Source organism: Chelonoidis abingdonii, chromosome 11 (genome assembly GCF_003597395.2).
Source record: "Chelonoidis abingdonii isolate Lonesome George chromosome 11, CheloAbing_2.0, whole genome shotgun sequence".
In the NCBI taxonomy this organism is placed as follows: Eukaryota; Metazoa; Chordata; order Testudines; family Testudinidae; genus Chelonoidis; species Chelonoidis abingdonii.
The window spans coordinates 25,249,667-25,262,214 of record NC_133779.1 but is presented as its reverse complement, the minus strand read 5'-3'; the positions used below and the strand labels follow the sequence as shown (position 1 = coordinate 25,262,214).

Here is a 12,548-nt window from a genome sequence, read left to right as displayed (position 1 = left end):
CTTGCCTTCTGTGTGGAGTCTTCACTTTCTGAGACATTCATTTATCTTCTGTGTGTTTTAGGAGCCTCTTTGCTAATGAGTGTCTGTGGTGTTACCCAGGTTACACTCTGGACTGTTGAACAGCTGTCCCCCATCACTTCTCCATCCTGGGGTGCCTTTCCACACTGCTTTGCTGTGAGAGCAGCCACTCCTGGGCAGCTAACACACGTTCTCCAGCATGTAACTCGCTCCCAGCAACACAGGATTGAGTGCTGCTGCTCACCCACTCGTGAATTACACCCCAGGGGAATACCGGCCCATTCTCTAGTCCCAGATTCCCCCCCCCCCCCCCCCCCGAAATGTGTGTCTGCACTCTCCAGCACATTACTGAACAATACAATGTCATACAAAGTCTGTCACTTCATCCATGGAAAATGACATGCACCAGGCTTGTTATCCCAAGTGGAATTTCTCACACACTGTAATCCAACAATAAGTTGTTCTATTGTTGTATCTATTAACTACGGAAAGAAAAGATTTTAAGTGACTACAAGGAATGAGGCATAAAAGTCAGAATTGCTCACAAAAGAAATAAAAGATGAAACGCAAAGTAGCGTCTAACTTCACAAGCTAAAACAGATTCACAGCAAATGGCTCTTTCTCTCCGTATGCAGTGACAGGCTGGGTTTCCTTTCAGCCAGGGGCCCTGCCTCCCAAAGTTCAGTTCTTCAGGAGTTGTTCAGAGAGAAAAGGGGCAGGAGAGAGAGAGTATCAAGTGTTTTCCCCACCTCTTTTTATAATTCAGGCCTTGGTGCTAGAAACATCTTCACTGTTCAGCTGAGTCATGGTGACAGGCTGTCTGTCGTGGAGGTGAGGTTCAAGTCCTCCCTGTGATAAAATGGAAATTTCTCGCTCACGCCTTCTCCAGCTCACTACTGGAGAGTGGCCATTTTACCAGGTGCTGGCCTTGCTGTCTCTGAGGAACTGGTCTGTGGGTGTTCCCCAGAACTGTAACATTTTTTTCAGTAACATCTTGCAGTAAAATCTTATCTCTTTTGTGACGGGGTCAAGCCAGCCGGCTACAGGAGAGTGGTGGAAGGCAAGTATATTGGCCCCAGGATAAGCAGGTTCCTTTTCCCCTGGTAACTGAACAGGGGTTACTCCAGGTTAATTAAGACACCTGGGGCCAATCAAGGGGCCTGCCAGAACCTGTTAAGAGCCTCCCCTCCAGCCAGATAGGAGCACGTGATAGGTGCTGTGGGAGGCAGGCAGGCGTATTACTGGAGAGCTGGGCGGTGCAGAGGCTGATGAGCACCAGGAGGGACGTCCCCCAGGTACGGAGGCGAAGGGCTGGGGAAACCCTACCCAACACGGCAAACAGCCTTTCAGGGAAGAGAACCCACCAGAGGGGAGAGACTGAACTGGGTATCTAGCCTGTCACCACCGTGCCCAGAGGGGCTACCAGAGATTAAGAGGCTCCCCTCCCCCTTCCCCTGTCACAAAGGCCATGAGGAACCCTGCTCAGGCAAGGTGTGAACAATAAACCCAGGGGCATGGGGAAATCCTGAGGGGGAGAGGAATACCCCAGCCCGCCACTAAGAGGAAGTACGCAACCCACTGAGCCGGAGAAGGAGCTCTGTCACACTTTATATACGCAGTGTTTCTATTTAACACACGGTTTAACAAGACAATAATGTTCAGCGTATTATGAGTTTCCAAATGATGCCTGACAAGGCATACTTTGTACAAAATATATCATAATTTTGCAAAACAGTGAATACAGGGTTACAGACTGTCACAGTGTCTGTGTGTGTGTGATCTCAGCACATATGTGTGTATTTCAATCCCTCTTCAGCAGAGTGTTCTGCACTTTGAGGATCTGGGGAGCTGGCCCTGGGATTTCACTGGTTTACTAAGGGCTGGGTTTTAAATCAATAATTATTTTTCATGACAAAGTCTTATGAATTCACCTGATCTCCTTTGTTTTCTTTCATCTGAGTAGGGTTTCCAGTTTCCAAACCTGATGTCATCTCCCAGCTGGAACAAGGCACAGAGCCGTGGGTCCCAGACCTCCAGGGTTCAGAGGAAAGAGAGATCCTCAGAGGTCCCTGCACGGGTGAGGAACATTTAACCAACTCAGAATCTGTAAGTGCCTGAGCGAAAAATCTGGGGATACCCTACAAGGAGTTTGGGAGCTCTCAGTTCAGGATTGTCCCCAGCAGGTGTCATATCGTCAGGGCAGATACAGCTCATGGCTTCCTATGGATCCTAACGGACACTCGGCAGTAGCTTTCTCCCTTCCATCTGAGCATTTGAATGGGCTGTGAAGGCAGAATTTGGGGGAAGAGTTTGGGGGAATTCAGTTCCTGTTTTTTTTCATCTCTCCAGCACTTATTTTGGTTTGCTCTTCCCTTGTCCAGCCCAGTTTGAGGTTCCTCTCTCTATTGCAGCAGGTGATGTGTCGCTGAGTGAGAATGAGGAGCAGAATTCTCAGCAGGAAGATACTGAGCAAGTGGAACCACACGGAGCTTTCTCAGAAATATCCAAAAGGAACATGTGTAGAAGTCATGAAGAGAGAAAAAACTGTGAGATTCAGCACAGGACAGAGACAGAGCAGGGAAACCAGCCAGGGGAGAAATTGAGTACATTTATTTACCATTGGGGAACTCACAAGGACCACAAAGAAACCACAGTCAAGCAGAAAATCCTCAGAGGAAAGAGAAAATCCACATGCACTGAGTGTGGGGACAACTTCAGTGACTGCTCCGCCCTTATTAAACATCAGAGACTCCACATGGGAGAGAAACTCTACGAATGCTGCAAGTGTGGGAAAACCTTCAATCGCATCTCACATCTCACTCGACATGAGATAATCCACACAGGAGAGAGACCTTATGAATGTAGAGAGTGTGGGAAAACCTTCACTCTCAGCTCGTATCTCACTACACATGAGCGAATGCACAGGGGGGAGAGGCCCTTTCAATGCTCTCAGTGTGCACAAAGCTTTACTAGGAGCTCATCCCTCATTAGACATGAGAGAACGCACACGGGAGAGAGACCCTATAAATGCTGTGAGTGCGGGAAAAGCTTCACTTCCAGCTCAAATCTTATTCAGCATCAGAGAATCCACACCGGGGAGAGGCCCTATGAATGTGGCGAGTGCGGGAAAGCCTTCAATTGCGGCTCAGAGCTCACTCGACATGAGAGAATCCACACGGGAGAGAGAGCCCATGTATGCAGCGAGTGTGGGAAAGCCTTCACTCTCAGGTCAGATCTTACTACCCATGAGAGAATCCACACGGGGGAGAGGCCCTTTCAGTGCTCTCAGTGCGGGAAAACCTTCACTAGGAGCTCAGACCTTACTAGACATGTGAGAATTCATACGGGAGAGAGACCCTACGAATGCTGTGACTGCGGAAAAAGATTCATTTCCAGCTCAAAGCTTATTCAGCATCAGAGAATCCACACCGGGGAGAGGCCCTATAAATGCGGTGAGTGCGGGAAAACCTTCAGTTGCAGTTCAAAGCTCACTAGACATGAGAGAATGCACAGGGGAGAGAGACCTTATGAATGCCGTGAGTGCGGGAAAACCTTCACTTACAGCTCAGATCTTACTGCCCATGGGAGAATCCACACGGGGGAGAGGCCCTTTCAGTGCTCTCAGTGCGGGAAAAGCTTCACTAGGAGCTCAGACATCACTAGACATGAGAGAATCCACACAGGAGAGAGACCCTATGAATGTTGTGAGTGCGGGAAAAGCTTCATTTCCACCTCAAACCTCATTAAACATCAGCGAATCCACACCGGGGAGAGGCCCTATAAATGTGGTGAGTGCGGGAAAGCCTTCAATTGCGGCTCACAGCTCACCAGACATGAGAGAATCCATACGGGAGAGAGACCCCATGAATGCTGAGAGTGCGGGGAAAGCTTCACTGACAATTCAAATATTGCTCAATATCAGAGAATCCTCACAGGAGAGAGACCCCGTGAATGCTGAGAGTGCGGGGAAAGCTTCACTCTCAGCTCACACCGTACTAGATATTGGAGAATCCGCACGGGAGAGAGATCCTATTAATGTGAATTCGGGAAAAGCTTCTATCAAAGCTCACACCTCAGTACTAGGGCTGTCCATTAATCGTGTGAGTTAACTATGATTAACTCAAAAAATAAATTGCGATTAAAGAAATTAATCATGATTATTCACAGTTTGATCATGCTTTTAAACAATAGAATACCAACTGCCATCCAAAAATATTTAAATACATGGTATTCTATGATTGGTTAGCTGTGCAATTAATCATTATTAATTTTTATAATCACTACTCACTGCACACCAGAGAATCCACACACGGGAGAAGGATCCTATAAATGCTGCGAGTGGGGGAAAACCTTCAATTGCAGCCCCCAGCTCACTTGACAGCAGAGAATCGACACGGGAAAGAGACCCCTTGAATGCTGTGAGTGTGAAAAAAACTTCACTCAGAGCTCAGCCCTTATCAGAATCTGCAAGGGAGTTAAACATCATAAAAACTTGTAGGGCTATCAATACGTTTTTTCTTTAACACTTTCACTATTCCCATGTAGTAACCTTTAAAGCTGTTTGAACCATTTGCATCAGGGTTATCCCTCAGCTTGTCCAAGTGATTTCCTCATTTTTCCCTTGGGCAGTTCACCCTTTTCTGGGGTGGACTCGATTGTCTTTTCTAGCCACTCCATTGTCCCCTGAATAATGGGAGTTTCTCTCTCCTTCCATGAAACAAGGAGCATCGCATTTATACCGTTCCTCTTATTGTACAGTTATTTTTTATAGTCACCAGAGATACAGATTGTATCATTCTCAGTTCTCACATTGCTGTGGAGTGTGCTCAATGGCATTTTTGGACCCTTTTTTTCATTTATGAAATATTTAAATATAATTAAGAGAAGCAGGGGCAGGAAAAACAATGTCATTTCAGCCTCTGTGGCACTGGAAGGAGATGAGGTGATTCAGAGAGATTCCCTCCTTCCCCATCATTCCAGAACTGTTACCGCCTCTCAAAGTGTCGTGTGGTGCAGTGTTCTCAGCTGTCTATGTTTGGAGAAGATGCTTTGACTTGTTTAATCAGTCATGGGGAGATGAAAGTGTCAACTGCTGGAAGGGGAATTCAAATAGATCCCAAACGCAGAGTGATCATTTGGATTTTAAATCCCAGTTTCAGTTTATTGGCAAAGCCACTTTGGGGAAGGTTAGATGTTTTTTGCCCTCATTATGAGGATGTTAGGATGCTGAAACTTTTGTATATAACTCAATAATGAGACACTGCTGAGTGAAGCAGGTTTGAATGGATCAGAGGAGAATCTGACGGGAGAATCTCTTGTCTTAATTCTGAGTCATCAGATGTAACCTGTTCTGGAATTTCACTTAGTATTTTCATTTAGTCTATCCGTGATGTGGGTTTCTGTCTTTCCCAAAGGCTGTTTGGTCACACAACTGGAGATTTGTTTAGTTTGACAGGCTGGAGCTCAGATTTATTGGAGACTTCGAGACAAATGACCATTTGCTAAAGTCATTACTTCTCACTTCCGCGCTGCTTTTCCCCCACCCTCCATGATGACGTGGAGAAAGTTCAAGTGCAGTTCTGTCAACAGGAGAGAACTCTCCAATTTACTGGACATGCTAACAAAGCAGCAGCAGTGATTTAAAATCTCCACTTGGAAATAGTGAACACCAGCAGACCCAAACTGTGCAACTAACTGAAGCAAGTGCAGATGATCACAGTGGAGTTCAATTGTTTAAGCCAGTGGTTCTCAAACTTCATTTCACCGTAACCCACTTCTAACAACAAAAATTGCTACAGGATCCCCCTCGCAGATGCTGAAGTCAGAGGACTTCAGCCCCCAGCAGCAGGGCAGTAGCCTGAGCCTCATCCTGCAGGGGGGATGAAGCCGCAGCCCGAGTCCTGCCATGTGTGGGGGCTGAAGCCCTCAAGCTTTGGCTTCAACCCCAGGCAGTGGGGCTGGGGCTTGGGCTTCAGTCCAGGGTCTAACGCCAGCCCTGGTGATCCCCTTAAAACAGTTTGGGAACTGCTGGTTTAGTCCATATTGTCTCAGATGATCTGGGGAAGAGAATTCCACAGTCACTGACTTGGAACTAGACAAAACGGTTGTGTGTGGTATTTGGTTCCCAGAGCATTTGTAACCCAGGCGCTACGAAGGTGTCTCCTAGCTAATCCTGTGTTATGGGGAATGCTGCCCTTCACGCTGCAGATGTGGAGGAAATAGAAGTGGGGGGTTAGTTTGTTTTTGTTGAATTTACCCTAACCAGTGTCACAGCAAGGATCTTTCTAGCAGCTGGAAGTATAAAAGAGGGAGAACGACATCATCACTTGGCCTCTCCCCACCTCGTATCAACACCTGAAAGATTGTCTGGAGGACAAAGACTTTGAACTAGGGAGCTTGGTCGCAGGGTGGAAGGGAGTTCAGTCTGAGTACTGAGAACTGTGAGCTGCCTCTGACGTCTATTAGGGTGAGAGACTGTTTGAGTCAAATCTTGCTTAGTCTGTTAAAGTTCGAATTTAAACTGTGTTTCTATTTCTGTTTCTTAGGTAACTAATTTTGGTCTCTATGCCTGTTACTTATAATCACTTAAAATCTGGCTGTAGTTCATAAATCTGTTTTATGTTTTATCTAAACCAGCGTGGTATTGGTTGAAGTGCTTGGGAAGCGTCTGCGCAGGTTACAAAGGCAGGTGCATGTCCATGTCCCTTGGAAGAAGTGGCAAATTGATTAATGAGCTTGCACTGTCCAAGGGAGGCTTGAGCAGTGTAAGACGGTATGTTTCTGGGGTGTAAGACTGGGGTGATTGGCTGCTGCCTCTCCGTATTTTCCATGAGTGACCCAGGGAACATTCATGCAATTTAGCTGGGTGCGGGGCTCCATGTGCTAATGGCTGAGTGGACACAGGACCGGCTGAGATTTGCTGCTTGTCACTGGCATATTATTGTGAGAGACAATCCAGGCAGGAGTGAAGGAGGCACAGCGGTCCCACAGTGCCAGGTTTTACCCCGGGGATCCCATTGCAGGGGGTTAGGTCGGTATAACCGTTGCTCAGTGGCGTGGATTTTTCAAACACTGAGCAATGTCGTTATAGGACTGCAGTGTAGACCAGGCCTTAGATTTTCTGTTGTGTGTTTTACGCATTTGCATCACTTCTCCTCTGCCACCGCCTCTTGTGAAAGATTAAGAAGTGTGAAAATACAAGAGGTGTTTTTTCTCATGATGCAAATATTCTCACATGCGAGACCCCTTCCACCGACACACATGGCAGAAGATCCCAAAATAACACAATTCTGGGGGTACATATGGTACCATTGTTTAAAAGTTTCCTAAATTAGCATCCTCACACCCTCCTTGGGGACCCCGTGGTGAGAGACAAAGGACCAGCCTTGTCTCTGGCAATGCCAGATGAGTCTGATGGTCCAGGTTCCTCAACGCTCGACATTGATGATGAATAATGGAGCTGAAGGGTAAAATGCTGAGTGGCTGAGTTACCAGCTAAGAGACTAACAGCAGGTCTACACTACAGGGTTAAGTCAACCTAAGTAACATGACTCCAGCTATGTGAATAATGTAACTGGAGTCGACATACTTTAGGTCGACCTATTGCGGTGTCTACACCACGCTGGTTTGACGGGAGAAACTCTCCTGTTGACTTACCTTATGCTTCTCGTTCCGGTGCAGTACCAGAGTCGACGAGAGAGCGACTGGCGGTTGTTTTAGTGGGTCTAGTGAACACCTGCTAAATCGACCCCCGGTGGATCAGTCGCCACAGTGTCGATTCACTGGTAAGTGGAGACAAGCCCTTGAAAAATAAAGAAGATGAAAAAGCCAAGAGCTGGAAAAAGCCAGCGAGAGCTGCTTCCGCATGGTGGTTTGGGTCTGAGCACTCTCCTGAGTATTCATGCCAGTGCCCAACCTGTGCCTAAATCTAACGTCCTCACCCCCATAATATCGGGGAGCACTTATCCTGTAGGCTAGCACAGTCGTACCTGTTAATGCCAACGAGATCATTCTGGAAACCTGCTGCTCAAACCAGTTTCTGGTCGTTACATCCATGTTCCTGTGGTTACCGCTAAGTCCCAAATGTCTTAGGTAGACATGTTCAGTTCCCCAAAATCCAAAAGGGTAACTACAAGGCCATTTATCTGTGCCAAAGGTCACAAGCCAAACTTATGCTAGGTTGGGGGGATGGGGAGGATGGGAGTGCAGAGGGTGGAGCTGGAGGAGGATGAGGGTGGAGCTGGGGGAGGGGCGAGATGAGCATGGGCCAGTATCCACAGGACACAGGCCGGGTCCAGAGCAGCGAGCGGGGGCTGCTGGGAGGAGGGCGGGGCCAGAGCAGCACGCGGGGGCTGCTGGGACGAGGGTGGGGCCAGAGCAGTGAGTGGGGGCGGCCAGGAGGAGGGCGGGGCCAGAGCAGCACGCGGGGTCTGCTGGGATGAGGGTGGGGCCATTGGAACGTCCCGTTTGCTGCTGCGACCACCCCAACGGCCGCGTCTCGCGGCGACCCCTCCCACCCTAATGTGGTGCCTCACTTCCGGCCTCTGCTGTTCCCTGCCTGACGTTCCCCCCTTCCCGGTGCGCTGAGGCTGGGGAAGCGGGTAAGGGCGGGGGGCACGATGGGGGAGGAGGGGGGGTCACTGGGGAGGAGGGTGGAGAACGGACCGATGGGGCGTCGCTGGAGGCGGGGCCGCCGGGGGCAGAGAGGGGGTCGCTGGCAGGGGGAGAGAGCGGGGCTGGGCGGGGGGCTCACCCATCCCCTCCCCCCGCTACTCCCTTCCCACCTCCAGCGACCTGCCAGTCCCCCATCTCTGGCCCCCCGAAAGCTGTTCCTGGCCCATTTTCTCTGCAGATCTCAAAGATGGGAAGAAAACACCCTAAACACTGCCCCCTTTTCTCGCTCATGTCTGTTACTAATCAAATGTGCCCAGCGATTCCCCCCGTTTCTCTAATGCTAAAATACCCACATCATCTCCAATTTAGCCTTTTCTCTGTTCTTTCAGCATGAGTGTCCCATCTGTGCAAATGTCACCCCCTTTTCTCTAGTCATTCATCAGATATTGCTGTGAAACACACCCCGATATTACCTCCTCTCCACCCCTGACGTAAAATCCCTCCGATTTTCCACTGGCCTCTCGAATATTCAAATCTGGAGCCAAAAATCCCTCACATTTCGGCCCTGTTCTCTTTCACTTCTGACCACTGATCTCAAATCTCAGGTTTTGCCTCTTTCTATGTCATCATCAAACGTCAGTAAAAAATCCTCTTGGGTTTGGGGCTGTTCCCCAGGTTCCTAAATCCCAGCAACTTTCCCTACCTTGGAGGGAACCTGTTCCCCTGAGTCGTTCTCTGTCCTGGAGGTTGCAGGGGGTTAAATTGCCCAATGATCATCTTTCCCCCTCTCCTTTGAGAATCATTTCTTCTCCCTTTTATCTTTCTTAAAAGGTTTGCCCATGAAAGAGACCAGCCCCAGAGGCCTCCCCCTGTTTGGGGGATCAGTGGGTCCCGGCTGGTAGCAGGAGAGTTGGCTGGACCCTTTTCTCTGCTCCAGCTGACGCAGGATGAGGCGGTCACTCTGAGTGCAGCGCGGGTCCAGAAGTTTCCCAAACCCCATGACAAAGGATCACCCTGAGAGGTTGCTTCCTACAGTGCTAAGATGCAGCCACCCCTGGGGTGGATCCATGGTGGCCATTATTTCCTAGTGACAAGAAATGTGAATTTTTAAATTATTTTGGTTCTCCAGGCCGTTCCTTCTCCTGTTAAAGCAGCACCCCCCAGGGCTCCCACTGCTTCTGTGACTGGCCGGCACGGGGTGGTGATAACTTTCTGTCCACTTATCAAACACCATGAGGTGAAACAACCACCGATTTCTGCTTCTCTCCCCTCTGGGAAACTGCAGGGACTTCAGGTTCTGGAGGGAAAACTGTTTCCCCGAGTCCTTGCCCTAGATCGAGGGAGGTGGGAAGGGGTTAGGAGTCCCACCCAGTGCTCTGCTGAAGAGGATTCTGGTCCCATCCTTTCTGAACTGTATTTCTGATGTCACTGACACCAGTGTTAATCCACAATCCGGGAGGACTCAGGTTTTAGCTTCATCTCTCCTGCAAGGCGGAGCTCAGGCTACTGAGGCTGATGCCCTCTGACTTCAGCTTCCGTGGATTGGGGCAGGGGTCATGTCGTAATTTTTGTTGTCAGACGGGGGACACGGTGCAATGAAGTTTGAGAACCGCTGGCTTAAACAATTGAACTCCCCTGTGATCGTCTGCACTTGCTTCAGTTAGTTCAGGTTCTGCTGTTCACCATTTCCCAGTGGAGATTTTAAATCACTGCTGCTGCTTTGTTAGCATGGCCAATAAATTGGAGAGTTCTCTCCTGTTGACAGAACTGCACTTGAACTTTCTCCACGTCATCATGGAGGGATGGGGGAAAAGCAGCGCTGAAGTGAGAAGTAATGACTTTAGCAAATGGTCATGTGTCTCCAATAAATCTGAGCTCCAGCCTGTGCAACTAAACAAATCCCCAATTGGGTGACCAAACAGCCTTTGGGAAAGATAGAAACCCACATCACAGAGAGGTAGACTACATGAAAATGAAAGAGTCAAGTGACATTTCAGAGCAGGTTACATCTGATGACTCAGAATTAGGAGAAGAGATTCTCCCACCATTCTCCTCTGATCCTTTCAAACCTGCTCCATTCAGCACTGATTTTTGGAGAGGGGACTCCCGGAGCGGGAGGCAGGAGAGGGGGTTCTGGTTCCACCTCTATATCAAGTCCAGTCCATGTTTCCTTTCTTCTTCCTTCCCCTCCATGGCTTTACCTTGCAGTTCCAGGACCCTTTGGTGCGCAGCTTCTTGTCTGGCAGTCTCTGCTTCAATCCGCCGTTGCTGTAATGCCATGTGTCTCCTGTGTTCTTTCCCCTTCTCTTCTGCCTGCAGTCTGCGCAGATCCAGCTTCTTACTAGTTTCACTTTCATGCAGTTTCCTGGTTTTCTCTCCCTACTTCCCTTGCCCGAAATAAGCAAACAGAAAATAACCGGTAACTTCTTTGACCGATCTTCAGCCACTACATTTAAAACTCACATAAAATCACCACCAGTGTCTCAGAGCAACAAGCTGTGCATATGATCCTGCTCAACTGCGCCACTATCATGGGTTCCCCCCGGGATGCCACCTGGAACTGGGATACCACTGAGACCTCCTGGCCCACCAGCCTGGGTTTCGACTCACACGGTACTGCTGTGACAAGCTGCCAACCCCTCTAGGCTTCATAATGCACTTCCACCAGTGCACATACAGGTAGTGACACACTGTAAGCGTCCGCTGTTGGGGTCCACCCCTCCCTGGGGCGGCTGGGAGCCAGGCTGCCTCACTACACGAGTCTCCTGCGTTGGGGAATTAGCCTGGTGGGTCAGGAAACGGCCAGGACCTCAGGCCCTCAGGCAGGGGCTGAGCCAATAGTCTTGTATTGGAAACCCAGGCCCTAGGTCGGGGCAGGGCAGCAAACAATAGTTCAGGGCTCAGACCCTCCGGCAGGAGCTGAGCAAACAGTTCAGTAGTTTAAGCCCAGGCCCTAGATCAGGGCGAGGCAGCAAACAAGAGTTCAAGGCTCAGACCCTCCAGCAGGGGCTGAGCAAACGGTTCAGTAGTTTAAGAAGCCCAGGCTCCTGGGCTTGAGCATTGGGGCGAGGGGGAGACTGCCACCCGGGAGTGGGGTGGCAGGGGGATGCAGGCCCGCCCACTCCTCTGCGTCCCAGCCCGGGGCCCGAACAGCAGCAGGCAGCCTGTGGATCCTGGCCAAAACACACTGGCATGGGCTCTGGGTGTGTTACTGCCAGACTAGATCAGCTGCCCCCGGGCTACTTCTGACCTCCCTCTCTACTGATACCTGTGTCTCAACGGCGTCTTCCCCAGCGTCCCACACCATGGGCTCCTTGGGATACCGAGCGAGGGGTGAACTGGGCAGCTCCTCTGGGTCCCTTTGCACTGGTCGGCTTAGGGACTTTTCCAGCGTCTGGTCGGCGTCCAGTCTCCGCAGGTGCAGCCAGTCCTTGGGTCGGTCACAGGCGACAGGAGTCTCCCCAGCGGGAGCTAGGGCATCAGCGTCTGGCCTCTCCGGCAGCCAGGCAGTTTCTGAGCCCTGGGGCTGGGCTTTTATACTTCCTGTCCTGTGCCTTGACCTCTGGGGGGGCGGGCGCAGACTCCAGCGACTCCACCCACTTTGGCGTCCATAGGGACTTGTCCCTCTCTGGGGCGGCTGGGAGCCAGGCCGCCTCACTACACACACCCAGCTGCAGCTACATACACACGTGTTCTTTAACCGATCCCTGCCTAGGAAGGCACAGCTAAGGCACCACGACCCCCCCTGCCCCGGGTGGGTAAACCCAAAATTATACCGCCTTGCACTGCACAGAGAACTGTACAGTATAAGCTCATGAATTCGCCTCCTCCCTCAGTGAGGAGAGCAATATACAACAGCTTTCCGCCCCAAGTTATGACTTCCACGCACTGGTTTTAGACAAACAAAAACAAGTTTA

At 50.1% G+C, this 12,548-nt stretch overlaps 4 protein-coding genes across 5 annotated transcripts in view; 2 read left to right on the top strand and 2 right to left on the bottom strand.

Moving 5' to 3' along the window:
- LOC116836046 (uncharacterized) overlaps positions 1 to 12,548 on the bottom strand; it is a 441,820-nt gene that overhangs the window by 30,829 nt on the left and 398,443 nt on the right.
- The window catches only part of LOC116836047 (uncharacterized), a 445,785-nt gene that overhangs the window by 70,347 nt on the left and 362,890 nt on the right, over positions 1 to 12,548 (top strand).
- LOC116824745 (uncharacterized) overlaps positions 1 to 12,548 on the bottom strand; it is an 864,335-nt gene that overhangs the window by 597,553 nt on the left and 254,234 nt on the right. The gene's annotated exons all lie outside the window — the stretch shown is intronic.
- Positions 1 to 12,548, top strand: part of LOC142047424 (uncharacterized) — a 147,389-nt gene that overhangs the window by 90,323 nt on the left and 44,518 nt on the right.